The sequence below is a fragment of the Octopus sinensis genome, linkage group LG16, assembly GCF_006345805.1.
Source record: "Octopus sinensis linkage group LG16, ASM634580v1, whole genome shotgun sequence".
Taxonomy (NCBI): Eukaryota; Metazoa; Mollusca; class Cephalopoda; order Octopoda; family Octopodidae; genus Octopus; species Octopus sinensis.
The window spans coordinates 11,946,747-11,959,246 of NC_043012.1; positions in this window are offsets into that span (position 1 = coordinate 11,946,747).

The window sequence follows — 12,500 nt, forward strand, 5'->3', positions numbered from 1 at the left end:
GGTTGTCAAGCGATGCTGGATGGAGATAGGGATACTCATGCATAAAGATATATACATACATATACGTATATATATATATATATATATTATACGTTTGTGTATATGTATATATATGTGCATGTATGTATATGAATGTATATATATATATATATATATCAAAAGGATGCGTTATAATACTATTCACAGACATACCAACAATCCAATAATACTATTCCACATATGCAAAAACAGCCATACAGACAATCCAACATATCTCCATCAACAGCTGCCTCACGGGTATCATTATGGTTTTGACACCTTGGCAGTACCATTCAACCCGGTGGTATCAACATCACTGAAATAAGTGTTGTTTGGGAACAAGCAAACCAAAGAAACCAGTACTTAAAAAAAAAATACATTTACACTGTGTACAACCATATCGATAAATAAATTCAGTAAGTAAATTACAACCAACTCCTTAATACGTAACTAAACAGCGACAAATCTATTAAGACATGCAAAAATTATAAACCCTACCGTCTTCTCTAGTATGCCATAAAAGTAAAAGCTTAATAACCACATTATTTCAATCAATTATAGGCTGGATTAAACACTAACTTTAATAAACTCTCTCTGTGGGTGTGTTTGTGGAGTTGGTAGCTAACTCCTCCTACATCGTTTTATCGATTTTGATGAAACTTGATACGTGAATAGACCACATGATTGGAAACCTCATGGCATACTCAGATTATAAAAAAAAAATCGGTAATAGACCCCTGGAAGGAATCCTTATATTTAGCCAAGGGAAATAACCCATTCATTTTCCTAAATTAATCGGTATAAATGAAATTGAGTATGCTTATTTCTTAGTATTTGAACTGTGAACGTTATTTTTGCAATTTATCTCGTACATCCCTTAAACAAGTAAATAGTATTTTCCTAAACAATAGATCCACTTATTTCGGTTAGTGGCTTATTCACGAATATACCAACACTAGCCCCGCTGAGGGTAATATTCACTGGGAACACACAAAAGCCCTTTTCAGAGTTATTTACTTTGAATTGTTATTATCCCATATCCGATTAGCCTGTTATTACGTAATATGCTTCACGATTTTCTTATACATACCTTATTAGTATTTCCTTCTAAGTTCTATATTCTTTGGGCAGGCATTAAAGCCCTTTTCGAGGCTACTTTATTTGAATTCTTACTATCGGGTAACTAATTTCATGTTATTACATAACTGACTTCACAATTTAGGTATTCATAACTTATTGGGAATTCCTAACCAGAAGATCCTGAGTAAGACAGTTCGGTATTCTCTGTAAATGCACAAAAACCGTTTATATGAATGCACTCGGTGAGTGACATTCATATAAAACAATATATTATAGCAAGATAGCAAACTATATAGAAGTTGGAGAAGGTTATAGATACCCAGAATATAGCATGAGGTGTGTGAGCCATGCAGACCACATAAAAACGGGAAAAAACCACGCTATGCTACTACAGGTCCTGTATACTGTACATAAATTATGCTCAATATGTATGTTTAAAATATATTTATTAGGTTGTTCGGAAAATAATGGCCGGTTTAAAAATAAGCCTATATTCTTGAAAAACTGAACTTATACAAAGGTTTAATTATTCAAAAGGTTTAATTATTTAGAATATGATCCCTGAGTAACTATACATTCCTCCCATCGATTAACAAGGTCATTTATGCTTCTTCGATAAAAATCGAAAGGTTTTGATGTCAAGAAATCCTTGAAATCAGTTTCGATGTCTGTTTTGGAACGGAAGGTTTTTTACTTTCAAAATGTGTCTAGAGTCTAGATGCTTCAAAACATAGATTGAAAAGTCAGGAGAATATGGAGAATGTGGCAAAATCTCATATCCCAAGTTGGTGAGCTTTTGTAGTGTCATCCTGGAAACGTGAGATCGAGCATTTGCAGATCTCGTTTTGCTGAAATTAAGAAATTAAAAATGGAAAATACGCACACTTACATAGTTTTAATATAATTTTTAATATATCAACCGGTTTCGCTTAAGAAGAAAATATATATTCAAATAAATAAAACATAATATCATGAATAGAAATAGCGAAACCGGTCGATATATTAAAAATTATATTAAAACTATGTAAGCTTGCGTACTTTCCTTTTTTAATTTCTTATATACATTACAACTCACCACGTGGGGATAATCGAATTCCTCTTTTCTGTTACTACTACAATATATTATATATATATATAGATATATATATATATATATATATATATATATATATATATATATATATATATATATTTATATCTAAGGGCGCAGAAGTGGCTGTGTGGTAAGTAGCTTGCTTACCAACCACATGGTTCCGGGTTCGGTCCCACTGCGTGGCAACTTGCGCAAGTGTCTTTTCCTGTAGCCTCGGGCCGACTAAGGCCTTGTGAGTGGATTTGGTAGACGGAAACTGAAAGAAGCCCGTCGTATATGTGTATATGTATATACATGTGTGTGCGTTTGTGTATTAGTCCTCCACACCCACCCAACATCACTTGACAACCGATGCTGGTGTGTTTACGTCTCTGTGACATAGCGGTTCGGCAAAATAAAGCGATACAAAGAATAAGTCCTGGGGTTGATTTGCTCGACTAAAAGTAGTGCTCCAGCATGGCCGCAGTCAAATGACTGAAACGAGTAAAAGAGTAAAAGAGTATATATATATATACATACATTATATTTATATATATATATACAGACATAAAATTTCACAAATATATACTTATATATATAGATGTATATGTAAATACATTTATACATACGCACATAGGTATAATTTTATATACACATACTTTATGCATGCACATAGAAACAACTTAAAATCAGATGAATTGCTCAGTATTTGCGTAGGTGGTGTACTACTTGTAAATATATTTTCAAAACTATGTACATACACAATTTCGCTGTGTATATATATATACGTATACACGCACAAGTATACATATCTATTGCATGTGTGTATTTTTAAGTGTGTCTACGTATTTTCATGCGTATTTATAACGATATATATCTTTTGAAGTGATTATATATTCATGCATACGATGAACATATATGAACATACTCGCCGCGCATACACACAAGCACACATACACACACACAAAAGCCAAACACACACACGCACACATACACACCCACAAGCACACACAAGCACACATACAAAAATACATGCGCGCGAGTACACACACACATACTTTCATGTACTACACGCTTTCTTATATGAATATATATATATATATAATATATATATATATATATATATATATTATATATATATATATGTGTGTGTGTGTGTGTGTGTGTTTGTGTGTATGTGTGTGTGGGTCACGCATACACGCTTGTTCATATGTATTTCTGCATACAGTAATATGTGTACGAGTACATCCATGTTGCTTATATGTGTGTATTTATGTATGCGTGTGTGTGTCTGTGCGCAAATGCATGGGTGCTGCTTCTGCGTGTGTCTGCGTATGTGTCTGTGTGGATGTATAGATGACTCTGTGTGTGCTTGTGTGCTTGTGTGTTTGTGTGTTTGTGTGTTTTTGTGTGTGTGTGTGTGTGTGTGTGTGTGTGTGTTCGTTTGTGCTTGCGTATGTCTATATTATTTATGTTGATATATATCATGCAGCTATGTCACTCCTCCTTAATCAATAATGGAACAGCGTTCAAGTAGGATATTCCTATATGGCTTAGTAGTAGTTGTAGTAGTAGTGGTAGTGGTGGTGGTGGTGTGGTGGTGGTGGTGGTGGCACCGTGCGAGAGAGAAATGGTTGGTCGGTTGGTAGTGTTAGTATATTACTTGCTGGAAATGTTAGTTGTTTGTTGATGTATGCGAATTGATAGCGGTTGTAGGGTGGTGTTTCCTATACCGTGTAGAGGCAGTAGCAGTAGTAGTAGTATTAGCTCTGTGGTAGTAGCGGTGGCAGCACAAGTACTGGTGGCTTATAAGAAAGTAGTAGTGGCGGTGGTGATGTTGTAGGAGTAATTGTAAAGCATGTGAAAGTGGAGGATGTAGTTGGAGCGAGTTTATGTGAAGGTAGAAGTAGCGGTTGGAGTGATAGTTTTATGTGAAGGTAGCGATAGTAGTTGGAGTGGTAGTTTACGTAAAGGTTATGGTGGAGGCTGGAGTGATAGTTTATGTGAAGGTAGAAGTGGCAGTTGGAGTGGTTGCTTCTATGAAAGTAAAAGTAGCAGTTGGAGTAGTACTTTAAGCGAATGTTATGGTGGTAGTTGGAGTGGAAGTTTATGTGAAAGCAGAGGTAGTAGTTGGAGTGGTAGTTTATGTGAAAGCAGAGGTAGTAGTTGGAGTGGAAGTTTATGTGAAAGCAGAGGTAGTAGTTGGAGTGGTAGTTTATGTGAAAGCAGAGGTAGTAGTTGGAGTGGTAGTTTAGGTGAAAGTAGAGGTAGAAGTTGAGGTGATAGTTAAATGAAGTTGGAGGTAGTAGTTGAAGAGTAGCTGATATGAAAATACTGATGTTAGTTGGAGTTGTAGCTTATGTGAAAGTAGAAGTGGTAGGTCATATGAATGTAGAAATTGTAGTTAGGGTGGTAGCTATTTTACAGGAAAGAAAACGTGGTAGTTGGAGGGGCAAATTATGTAAAGTTAGATGTGGTAGTTTATGTGAAGGCTTTGATGGTAGTTGGAGTGGTAGTTTGTGTGAAAGTTATGGTGGTAGCTAGAGTGGCAGCTTATGTGACGGTAAATGTAGTCGAAGTGGTAGTTTATGTGAAGGTTATGGTAGTAGTTGGAGTGGTAGTTTATGTTAAGGTTGTAGTGGTAGTTAGAGTGGCAACTTATGTGACGGTAGATGTAGTGATAGTCGGAGTGGTAGTTTATGTAAAGGTTATGATGGTAGTCGGAGTGGTAGCTTCTGTGAAGGTTATAGAGGTAGTTAGAGTGGCAGCTTATGTGACGGTTATGGTGGTAGTTGGAGTGGTAGCTTATGTGAAGGCAGCTGTCGTAGTTGGAGTTGTAGCTTACGTGAAGATTTTGGTGGTAGTTAGAGTGGTAGTATATGTGAAGGTGGATGTAGCAGTATGTGTGGTAGTTTATGTCAAGGTACTGGTAGCAGTTGCAATTTATTTAGAAGTAGAAGAGTTAGTTTATGTGACAGTGGTAGTGGTAGGCAAAAGTAGTACCGGTTGTAGTAAGAGTGGTGATTTCTATAATGATGGTAGTGTAGTTTATAGTGAGGGTGGCAGTAAGTTTTATAATGGTAGCGGTGAGAGTTGTCGCAGCAATGGTGTGTACAATTGTGGTGGTAGCTGTAGTAGTAGTCGTAATAGAGATGGTGTTGGTGGTGGTTTTGGTGGTGGTGGTGATGGTGGTGGAGATGTCACTAGTTGTTTCTATAATGACCGTGATACTTTCCGAAGTGGCAATTTCTTGTGAGGTCGCTCGTGGGACCGATAGTTTCTATCACGATAATAGCAGCAGTAGCAGTAGCAGTAGTAGCAGTAGGAGCAGCAGCAGTAGTAGTAGTAGTAGTAGTATTAGTGTAGTTGTAGAGAGGAGCCAGTTAAATGATGGTGCTTGCGTAGCTAACGTTTGATTAAGCAAAATAGGAGATAAAGGCGCTGTGTAACCAAATGTTAAGAAGGTTACTTCTCAGTCATAACAATACGGGTTCAATCCCACTTCGAGCTTTGTTACCTGAATGGCTTTTGTCAAAACCTAATGACTCACGCCAAACTTGTGAGAATAGACAGAAACTGCGTCAGCTTTGTCACACATTGTATCACTCAGTATGGTTCTACATGAAGAATTCCTAAGGATATAGGTGACTGCGGAATATTCAACCACATTTTTTTGGACTGTGGTATTCACAGGACCTCCTAGACAAGTGGAATTGATGTCATTAATTCTGATTTTAAACTGTTGCAAGTCAACGACGGCAGGGGTTACATGAGCCGTGAGATTTTTCTTGCAGCTCAACGTTCGAAGAACCTGCGGAGAGAAAGTGCGATATTAACTAGCTCCAATGAGCAGTTTCTTATTTCTTTATTGCCCACAAGGGGCTGAACATAGAAGGGTCAACCAAGGACAGACAAAGGATTAAGTCGATTTCATCAACCCCAGTGCGTAACTGGTACTTAATTTATCGATCCGAAAATATCAAAGGCAAAGTCGACCTCGGCGAAATTTGAACTCAGAACGTAACGGCAGACGAAATACGGCTTTGCATCTCGCCCGGCGTGCTAATGTTTCTGCCAGTTCGCCGCCTTGTCCAATGAGAAGTTTCTATTGTAACAGTGATAAAGAGACAGTAAACAACAAGTTTATGGGCCAGAGTTTGAAGAATATATTTGAGTCGAGCGGACTTTTACTAGATGCAGTTTAGGGCAGTAGCAGCACTAACTTAGATATAAGAGCAGGAGTTCATTGGGGATCTCGCTCGAAGTTTTTGAAGTGTTGGTACATGCTGTTGTTGTTGCTGGTGGTGATAGTGCTGGTGATGGTGTTGGTATTTTCTATCCTTTTTTCTAGCTGCCTCTCTTGGTATTGGTGATGTAACTGCTTCTCTTTGCATGCATCCAGCATCACTTCTACTACCACAGCTATCATGCCTGTGCCCCTTTCCTTCAAGAGATGGCTTGAAGTTGGGATGATAATCCTTCATCTTATCTAGCTTACTACAAAACCTCTCGAAAAAACAGTAGAACATGGCGGGCGCGGATGAATCAAAATATTTTAATATGCAGCATGTTGTAATATGAAGTAAAGCCAACACTGGTATGTTTATTTCAAACACGTAGTGTCTCCTAGTAGCCAAGTAATGTAAGGAAAATAATCATTTCTGAAGTTCATTTGGCCAGATTAGAAGTTTGAATTTGAAATCGAGGAACGAAGAAGCTTAAAATACAAATTTCTTTTTGGTTACTTATTAACAAAATCGTAAAATTTCTAGTCTTCATATATATCACTATTTCACTCTTGTTAGAAACTGTCTGTATGACATGACCTGAGGTAAACATATTAAAGCAAATTAAGCGTTTAACGAAGCGAGATATTTCTTATAGATTGAAAATATTTACAACCTGAAAAACATTCATGGAATATGTGGTTTTCTTTCCTTTCTTCTTTTAATTCATAGATCGTTATTCTTTCATAACAACGAAACGGAACGATTGGAAAGATATATATTCAGTTCTTTTTTAAGACTGTAGAATGTAATTGTTTGTGGGCGATTTGGCTGCTATTTCTAACAGGTCAACCACGTAAAGGAATACTTGCTGGATTTCTCCGACTGGTAGGTCTAAACAGGAATGAACGTGCGAATACTGAAATGACGCGCGAAAGTTGATGTACTGTGGATTCATCGTTTCATGAGTCTCTCACAAATTACTGCAGTTGGATTTCCATCGATGTCAGCTGAGTTTCGTTGGTTCCTGAGGATAAAGACTGCCTAATGGTGTAGGTAGAAGGTGCGATGTACATGAGGAATGTTTGAAGGATCTTGGGTATAGGAAGTTCGCTAGCGGTCCCCAGCCGCAAGTATATCCCTGTTGGGAGAACGTCTTGTTTGCCGTAGATTTTCCACAGATGCAGGGACAGGACGGGCTGAAGCCGCCGGTTGCCGGATCAGACGCTTCTGTTCATCAGAGCCCCGTTAGCCGGGTGCGGCCCTGATACTGCTGGGTGTCAGAACAATCCGCCTTGGGTGACCCTACCAGAAACCGAAGTTTGTGAGAGATGCAGCATTGAGGATGAATGAAACCAGCTCAACCCACCCCGGGTGAATGCTGTCAAGTCAAGTCAAGTAATGGTGTAGGTAATAATAGTATTGATTGAGAAAAGGTGATTGGAGTGATTAAAGTGACGGAGGTAGTAGAGAAAGAGAGATACGCGTTGTGAAGTTGGAGAAATACAAAACCATTGTAATGGTAGAAGTACTAGTAGTGGTAATATAAAGACAGATGCATTTGTAGTACATAGTGGTTGTTGTAGTATTAGCAGTGACGTTTGTACTTCAAGTCTCAGAACCAGATTAGCAGCTTTATTGTTTCTGCGTCTTGAGGTGGGTTATTAGAGAAATATTGACATGAAATCCACGGTTACATTGAGGGGCACGTAGTAACAGGATCATCACCCAGCGGGTCCATTGCTTTCCAAGAAGCCCTCCTCTCATTAGTTTCTATAACAATTTCTGATTCTGAGTGCTATATTCCAGAATAAACGATAGTATCTCATAGTCAGTGATATTGTTGTTCTGAAGTTACCCTTTTTTTGAAGGTTTTTTTTTGAGAGTGTCTTTGTATGTCCTCATTTGTCCACACCGTGATCGGAAACCAACTCGCTGTATTAGCAGTAATAGCGTAGAGACGGAAGCAGACGTTGTGATGGTGGTAGTGGTGATTCCAGTGATGGTGTTACTGGTGGTGGTTGTAGAAGTGATTGTTGGATGTTGTGGTATTGGTTGTTGCAGTGAGTGGTATAGCAGAGGAGTAGCTGGTTGTTGTAAAGGTAAAAAGTAGGAGATAATGTTTGTATGGTGGTGACAGTAACAGTGTGGCTATATAGGAAGATATTGAGGGAGAGAGAGAGGGAGAGAGAGAGAGAGAGAGAGAGAGAGGTAGTGGAAAGTAGAAATAGAAATGATAGCAGTGTTGGTCGTAATAATGATAATGCTGGTGGTGGCGGGAGAGAGGGAGAGAGAGAGAGAGAGAGAGAAAGGGAGAGAGAGAGAGTAGATGATTGATGGTGATGGCTGTTGTGGTTTAAAGAGATAGGTCTTGTGATCGAGTGGTGATTGATGGCAGGGTGTGTCAGATGTGATAACGAGTGACAACGATTTGAAAGCCGCCAACATCCGCTACATCAGCATTACTAGCAATGAAATCAATACCACCCACCTCCTCATCGGCACCAACACCGCCACAACCGGCAGCAGCAGCAGCGCCATAGTTTATGATGATGATGATGATCATCATCATCATCATCGTCAACACCATCGTCGTCGCCGACGTTGGCATCATCATCATCATCATCTGCAGCAGCAGTAGAATCATTGTCATCGTTGTCGTTGTCGTCATCATCTTCTTTTCTCCCTCTCATCAACATGATTATCCGCAACTTCTTCTCTTCTTCCTCATCCTCACCATCATAGTCGTCATCATCATCATCACCATCATCGTCGTCGTCATCATCATCATCATCCTCGTCATCATCATCATCATAGTCGTCTTCATCATCATCATCATCATCATCATCATCATCATCATCGTCATCATCATCCTCCTCGTCATCATCATCATCATCATCATCGTCGTCGTCATCATCATCATCCTCGTCATCATCATCATCATCGTCGTCGTCGTCATCATCATCATCGTCGTCGTCGTAATCGTAGTCATCATCATCATCATCGTCATCGTTTTCATTATTGTATTCATTCTCGGTAACATTCGCAGCAATGAATAGAGCAAAGATAACGACAGCGACAGATTTCAGAGCAGGAAACAGCTACAAGAACAACAACAACATCACCAGCAACAGACAAAGAAACGGCACCAATGACAACAATAGCTGACAACAGATACAAAAACAACAATAAAAAACATACTAATGATAACAACAACAACAACAACACCAACAACAGCAATAGGTGGCGATATCGGCTACGACAAAGAAGAAACTAATAACAAACAAACAAACAAACAGTAACAATAACAGCACAAATAAGAACATCATCCTCAGCCTCATTCTGGCTATTGTCATCATCATCATAATCATCATCGTCGTCGTCGTCGTCATCATCATTATCGCCGTCATAATCTTTATTGATAACAAGAACACAAATAATAAAAGTCTACAATAATATTAATGACAGCCTTGATAATAATACTATCGATGATAACAATAAGGAAGAAAAACTTGATTGATACTAGTTTCTATTTGGTTGCTTGATTTAGTAGAAGTAACAGTCAAGTGTCCTTTAAATTACATGCAAGTGTCTTCAAAATGAGAACACTTGGAGATGCAGTTTTAAATACATAAAATTTATGGAGGATTATGGTTGAGACATCTATGACCTAGGTGATTAACAGTAACAACAAGAATGACAACGACAACAAAAATGACAACAACAGGATAACTACGACAGCAGCGGAGACGGTAACAACAACAACTACTACAGTAACGATGAAAACAACAGTGACCGCAACAACAATAAAAACCTGTGTTGGGGAAACAAGCATAAAGAACAATGGCGAAATCAATGAAAATGAAAATAATAAGAAAACAGTTAAAGGAACAACGAATACGTTATCAACAACAAATAACATAACAACAATATTAACAACAGCAATAACAGGAATAAAAACGATAGCAACGTTAGAATAACAACAGTAACTATAAAAGACAGTAGCGATAGCAACAATCGTAACGATAGTAGTAGGAATCGAAGCAATAATCACAACAGTAGCAACAATGACAAATACATCATCAACAACAACAATGAAAGCGATAAAAGCAAAAAAAAAAAAAAAAGGAAACCAAAAACAATGGTTCCGATGACATGGGTTCCAATTGATCTGATTAACGGAACAGCTTGCTCGTGAAAATAACTGTTTCTTTGCACTCCACAGACAAGCGTAGTCAACGTGGCACCGTATGAGACAAAAGGTGACCTTTTGAAAAACAGGTACTAATCACGTGGTTGATAAATAGCTTGCTTACCAACCACATGGTTCAGGGTTCAGTCCCAATACGTAGAACCTTGGGCAAGTGTCTTCTACTATAGGTTCGGGCCGACCAAAGCCTTTTGAGTGGATTTGGTAGACGGAAACTGAAAGAAGCCCGTCGTATATATATATATATATATATATATATGTGTATGTGTGTGTTTGTGTGTGTGTGTGTATGTTTGTGTCTGTGTCGCTTGACAACAGATGCTGGTGTGTTTACGTCCCCGTAACTTAGCGGTTCGGCAAAACACACCGACAGAATAAGTACTAGGCTTACAAAGAATAAGTCCTGGGGTCGATTTGCTCGACTAAAGGTGGTGCTCCAGCATGGCCACAGTTAAATGACTGAAACAAGTAAAAGAGTAAAAGAGTAATATATATGTTTGTGTGTGCGTGTAACGAGTTTCTTCACTGAAGGTCATGCGGTAAATCCGTAACCATGGAGTTGTGAAGCAAACTTCTCACCACACAGCTACACTTGTGTTTACTGTTTACTGACTCTTAGCTTTGTGAGTTCAAATCCCGGAGGACTCGATCTTCATCCATCTAGAATCATTTACATAACTACCAGTTGAATATTAGCGCTTAGATATATGACTCTTCCAACTTACGAACACTTCTGGCCCGTGATTAAGGTATCATTACAGTTATAAAGGGTGTGAGCCGGAAGAGTCGGTAACACACCGGACGCAAATGCTAGCGCCACTTAGTCCCTTTTTGCGTCCTGAGTTGAAATTCCGTCGATGTCCACTTTGCTTTTCATCCTACCGTGGTCGATGAAATAAGTGTCTCTTGAATGCATGGGTCAATGAAATTGACTTGCCCTATCTCTCAAAATTTCAGGTCTTGTGTCTATATTAAAAAAGGATTATTGCAATAATACTCAGTCATGTTAAAGATCTCTATAAATTCAAACAGAATTATCATAAAAACGTGTCCATGTTGATTGTTAGAAAATGATATGTGCTGGAGGTAAAGGTGATGATGATTAATATGGCGATGGCGGCAAATGTGTAATAAGGGTAATGATGATGTTCATAGCGATGATGATGGTGATGATGATGCCGATGATAATGATGATGATGATGATGATGATGATGAAGCTATATAGTCTCATGATGATGATGTTGATTATGATGAGGTTATAAAGTCTGATGATGATGATGATGATGATGATGTTGATGGTGATGATGAAGTTGAGGAGTGTCATAATAGGGCTGAAGGATAATGCTGTTCATCAGCGGATATTAATCCTCTCGACCATAGACACAAGGCCTGAAAATCGTGGGGCAGGACCCCAGTATTTCACTGGTACTTAATTTCAGTATTACAATACCATCATCATCATCACGACGATGATGAGGTAACTCCCTCATAATCCTAATCATGATGATGATGATCATCATCATCATCATCATAACCATCGTGATCATCATCATCATCATCACCATCATGGTCATCATCGTCAACATTTAGCCTTGATCGTCAATGATTATCAACCACCAGCATCATAATCACCATCATAACAACCATATGCATCACAATCATATTATACATCACTACTCTCATCATCATATCCACCACCACCACCACCACCACTACGAAGAAGAAGAAGAACAACAGCAATAACAACAGCGACAACAAAAGCAACAACAACTTCAACGACAACCTGGATAACAGACTATTGATATCTTCCCTGTGAAGGAAATCCATTTCTATGTATTTTATTGAATTACAACGCCTGCAGTTTCATATGTTCTGTCAAAATACACATAATATA